The sequence below is a fragment of the Lagopus leucura genome, unplaced genomic scaffold (assembly GCF_019238085.1).
Source record: "Lagopus leucura isolate 7727_CA_CO unplaced genomic scaffold, USGS_WTPT01 Super-Scaffold_100002, whole genome shotgun sequence".
Classification (NCBI taxonomy): domain Eukaryota; kingdom Metazoa; phylum Chordata; class Aves; order Galliformes; family Phasianidae; genus Lagopus; species Lagopus leucura.
The window spans coordinates 52,285,839-52,292,013 of record NW_024962263.1 but is presented as its reverse complement, the minus strand read 5'-3'; positions in this window follow the sequence as shown (position 1 = coordinate 52,292,013).

Below are 6,175 nucleotides of genomic sequence, written 5' to 3'. Positions count from 1 at the left end.
GCAATACAGTCCTTTCAGGAGAATAACTTTTTATATTAATACATAACACTTTTTATGACTCTTGATAATGATTGAAAAATTGAGATACATAAAAATAAATGTCAAAAATTTGCCTTTCCTGCAAGCATTTTTGCTTGTGACTGTTTTCAGAAGAACAAAGCATCCATCTTCCAATCTGATTTTAAAGGGAATTTTGCAGTATTAGTATTGTGAAAAAAGGACTAGTTTGATTAACTGACATAATGCAGAAATTCTAGGTTGTTAATATCATGCCTTCAGCTTGAAGCTGTAGTCAGAGTGAAAAATTAAAATGTAGTTTGGCTTAATTCTCTATATTCAAATGACCAAAGGAGTGTAACATTCCAGATTCCACTGAGAAAATGGCAGAGAATATGAGGTGGAATGCTATCCACTGCCCATAGATGAGGGGATAAGTACAAAAATGATAAAAATATTAGGTCTTTGAAGCATCCCTCAAAAATGTTCTCTGAAAGTTAAGTAAAAACAATATATTTCAGAAGTATAAGAATAGACAACTTAATATTACGGGATCTGAAAGATATTGAGTAGGGAAGTTATTCAAATCTCAACATTAGAGTATATCTTCTCTGTTAAAAGAGTCTCTCTCTGAGCTAACAGGTGAATCAAATTTAATAGAAGATTTTATATTCATACTCTTTTCACTTAAGAACATAATTACATCTTTTTAAAATTTACGAATTTTCTTTATACTTTTAATACACATACAAACACATGTATGAACCAGTAGCTCTTGAGTGTTTTCCCAGAAGCTAAAAAAAACCCACAAAAGTTGCCTGTGCAACATGAGAACCACCTGTTGGCTTTGCCAATATGCCAGTTATGTTGGCTTATGCCATTATACTCGTGTGGACAGCTTTCGTCATTCCCAAATTGAATTAAAATTCAGAAAAAGCAGAGATTTCTTACGCTTTCAACAAACACGTGCCATTCTTTCTATTTATTTTTTTCTTATTATTTTTCATGTTTGTTTGTTTGTTTGTTTGTTTGTTTTCCATTGAAGATTATGTTTCAGGTTTCATTCATCCTAAAATAACTGAGAATTATATGTTCAGTTAACATTTGCCACTGGTAGCTAGAATCCTGTGGTTAGCATGAAATAATCACCTGTGTTTTGATGACTGTTTCTCAATCATCAGATAGGCAGGTGCAAGATTGCAGAAAACACAAGTCTGGAAATGTAAACTAATTCATTCTTTCCTTCTGCTTTTATTAACAGTTCAAGTGGACTCCATAGCTCAAGAGCTCAGGTAAGAACTCATATTATTTATTTTTTCCAATTTTACTTTCTGATTTTTATCAATAAATCCGTATCCAGGATATTGCTATCAAATAGAAAATCCAGAATATGCAGTGGCTTAGCTTTGCTCTGACAAAAGAGTGTTCTGATGCAGATACACTTTTAAAATACACCAAAAATAAAAGCAAAATGTTAGCAGTGATTCTGCAAGCATAATCAAAAATGATGCAGAATTTGCCTATGTCAAGGCACACAACAAAAAAACCTGTGGCTTATGATCAGTTTTCAGTCTTGTTTTTGTTGTAATAAATATAGCATTTTAGCATCTGAACATTCCAAGAGCCATGAACATTTATATGGTTTTTATTGGATGGCTTTTATAAAACCAATAGTCTGTCTATTTCTGTAAAAATTCTAAATATGTTCACTTTTCATCATGTACTTACTGAGTTTCAACATATTTTAGAAATAGCAGAAAGTACTTTTCAAATTTGTGCAAAGAATGGCATTTCTGTCAAAACTACAGATTCTACAAGGATATACATACAGACCGTCCTAGTAAAGTTTGAATATCTAAATCTTATTAATATGGGCATCAGTTCATAATAGCTGCTCCAAGAGCATTAGAAAAATATTATGTAAAGACTGTTATATTTTCAGGACTCGATCTTGACAGAAAGAGCACTTGGAATTAAATAACAAATTTTCACCAATACAAATTCACTCTTTATTCCTCTCAAGAGAAATATTTTCAGTAGGTGCTAATCCCCAGACTTATCCATCCAAAAAACAAATACTGCACCATAAATACTAAAAACCTTTTTACCAAAAAACTGTTAAAAGATTTGCTCAAATTAATTTAACTTCGCATACTCAGTCTTCTTTATTGCATACAATTGAGCTGCATAGCAGGCATCTGAAGTATGTATCTGTGGATTCTTCCATTTGGGGAATAAAACCAGCTTCACATGATTTATTAGATCAGTCAGAATGCCACTCTCTCTTAATATAGGGCATGAAATATTTAGAGAAAGTTTTCTTTGCAGTTTAGAAATACAAGGGCTGGTCTGACAGTAATGTCTCTCATTTTATTATGTTGGCCCAAGACATCAAGAGGAAGGTGGTGGTATAGCAGTAGAGGTTGAACCTTCCCGCCAGTATCCCATTACATTTTGTTGCCATGCAACAGTTGGCAGCAAAGGGGCAGTCAGACAAAATGGCATCTGTCAGGGAAGTACAGATGAAGCAAAGGTGTGTCACTGAATTCCTCCATGCAGAAAAAAAATTACACCTATTGACATTAATTGATGCTTACTATATATAGACAACAAACAAATAATGGTGGTGAGTATGCTGAAAAGTAGTGCTTTGTAGCAGAGAATCTGAGCTATCAAATACGTTATTGTGCTCTTTGTATCTTTGTCATTTCATGGAAATAAATAGGAAGCATTACTTTCAGAGCATATAATATTTAAAAGTTTTGTTTTATAATAAAAATGAGGACATTGTAATCTTTTCATACATCTTGAACAAGTGCAATTGTAGGTTAACTTCTCAGATAAATTATTCATGGTGAGTCACTCATTCAGCTCTACAGTGAACCTCATTTTTCTGTATAGCTTCAGTTTCCTGAGATTTAGTGCTTCTCCTTTCTCCTCTATTCATTCCTAATTTACACACCAGAAGGATGCATTAATCCAAAGAGGCAGTCATCCAAAAATGGGTATGGTCCATGTGTTCCTCAGAGAAAAATGTTTGAAAAATAGAGGATGTGCAAGTTTCTGCAACATCAGAGAAGCTTTTAATTCATTCATTATCAATTAATAAAGGTTTTCCTAAGCAATTTTCCCTCTCTGTATGACATACCTGTTATTTAAGAACTACTATGTCATGGATTGATTTTTCTGCCGGTAGCATGAAATGCATCTGAAAAGAAAATACAGTAGTTTAAAACACTGAACTAATCATCCAAAAAGTCATTGTCTAGACGCTAACTTGGTGTTAACAATTTCTACAAAACAAAATTTCATACTGTGTATCTCAGCAGTCAAATGACTACTGACATGAGAGTCAAGTGATTGACTTCTTTGAATTTATTTGTGCATGAAAAATGAAGCTACAGGGACAAGAGCTGTCTTTTGAAAATGTAGCCTATGAACATATTCATATTACTCACACCTATATTATTATGGAAGAACTATTGAATGTTCCTCAAGAGTTAAAGAATGAAAAAGTCTATTGTGTTCCCTGGATACTGGTATTGGAATGACTGTCTTTTCTGACCAACATTCTAAACACTGTGTTGGCTGAGAAATTTAAATCCAGGCATAATTAATTTCCCCTTTTCCCCTGGCTTATCCTATCTGACAAAGCACTTTTACACTCCTTATTGAGTTTCTGTTACAAAGTGCCTTGGGATACTTCTACATGAAAGGCACTACATAAGCTTGCATGCTCATATTGTGTTATTATTAGTTTTGTAACACTGATTGGTTCTAGAGCATTTGTTAGTCTTTTCTTATTCTTCAAGTTGTTTCACAAAAGTAGAGAATGAAACAAATATAAAGTAAAGCAGAGTTGCAATCACCAATTAAATACACTAATGCATGAAAATGTTTCTTATCTAAATTTCAAGGGATACACTCTTGCTTGAATTCAAAATGGAATTCAATACTAAAAAAAATTATAAGAATTGATTTTAGGAAAACAAAAACTTCACCAAGAAATCTGGCTAATGGTTTTGCTATTATCCATCTTTTCCTGAGAAATATGACCATCATTCTGCTAAAAAATTAAACCCTGAGACAAACAACACTTTCAGTGCCCAGGTGTATTGTTGTTGTAGTAGCTGTTGTTCTGCTGAGTAAAACAATTAAATTTCTCTTGCACTGCACTGAGTTTCTATAATATAGTACCTTTCTTCCACCTGTTGACCACCTATATACAACATTATTTCTATTTAAATGACAAACTTGCTCTGATGTCATGTAATAATATGCCTTGAAAATTTTCAAATTTTAAAATCATAGGATTTTCTTCAAATATAATAGGGCCCCCAGCACAAGAAAGACACAGAGTTCTTGGAACTGGTCAAGAGGAAGGCCACTAAGATGATCAGAGGGCTGGAGCACCTCTCCTATGAAGAAAGGTTGAGGGAAATAGGCTTGTTTATCTTGGAGAAGAGAAGGTTCCAGAGAAACTTCATTTTGACCTTCCAATACTTGAAGGGAGTGTATAAACAGGAGGGGGAATAACTGTTTACATGGGTGGATAGTGATAGGACAATGAGAAGTTTTTTGAAACTAAGACAGGGGAGATTTAGGTTATACATCAGGAGGACATTTTTCACTCATAGGATGGTGACACACTGGAACAGGCTGCCCAAGGATGTTGTGGATGTCCCATCCCTGGAAGCATTCAAGGCCAGCCTGGATGTAACTCTGTGTGGTCTGGTCTAATGGTTGGTTGGCAACCCTGCACATAACAGGGAAGTTGAAACTAGATGATCATCGTGGTCCTTTTCAACCCAGGCCATTCTATGATTCTATGTTGTCAGTAGTTCAGATTTATAAGACTTTTTTTCCTGTATTTATTGTATAGATTATACTGCTGAAGTGCAGTATGCTAAACTAATACAACATTAATAACACTTCAATATAGAATTGTTTCTCCTGTCAGCCTTAATTATTTACTTACAAACTACATGGTTTGTACTTCTACACACAGGAATGAAGTGCTTTGGTCATTCCATTGGTAGCTTAACAACACACAAGAGATCAGTTTCTGTCACAATCTAAACTTCACAAAACAGAGCAAAATATAATGCATAATAGAAATGAGTTCTGAAGTCAGGAGTTTTCTGTCTCATACGTTCAAGTTTGAATCTGACATTTTTCAGTCATGACATCTCTGTTGTTGAACCCATCAACAAGAAGCAGAAAGAAAAGGTCTTCTCTTAGATTATTTAGTCACAGACAAATGAAAGGACCAGGATCTTCAGCTGTGCTAAGGATTAGAGTGGAAACCAAGGGGAAGTGAGGAATATTGGTATGATGTATTCTCATTATTGTGTTCTATTTAACAGATGGGATACAGTATGATGAACCATCTGTAGGTTATGGAGTAGCATCTGGGTCAGACCAAGGATGAGCAAATTGGATTGATCAAAGCATAGGATTATAAAAGCATAGATCAGTTTGGCCAGATCCATATCTGAATAGAAAGGGTTTGGTTTCTAGGTTATATACAGGTGAGAACAAGTCTTTCTGACTTCTGTCACTAATGTTTAAAGAAGACTCTACCACACACTTGTGCTTCAAGTCATGGAGAACATACATGCTCTCTGATCACTGTAGCTACACTTCCAGTTACGCTTCCCCTTACTATCAACAGTGTTAGAACATTTCTTCAAAAGGACTATTTCTTTAAGAAAGGTTAATTTTTGTTCGGAGCCCTTGTTTCACATGTGAGACATTGTAGATATTCAGATAAGTGATATTCAGATTCAATGTGAATAAAAGTACCAGAAAGGTGACAGAGCAGAGCTGCCTCAGATGTCTGTTAAAAGAAACAACTAGACACTTCACACTTTGCTGCTGTCTTTTGACTGGGAGCATGAAAAGCAAGGAAAGCAACCTTGCAATCAACAACGCTGAAGTACTTCAAAAGGTTTCTGTTGCTAACTTGTATTCGTCAACTTTAACCAAAATATTTAAGTATGTCAGTATAAATAAAAGTATTGACATGTAAGGAAAATCATTTTACCAGGAAATGTACTTATTATTTATTTTGCAATTTGGAATGTTTCGCTGTTTTTGTCTAAGTACGGGTAGATGATGTGTATCATATTATATCTGAAATTTAATTTCAGACAGCAATGACATGAAGGTAGATAGT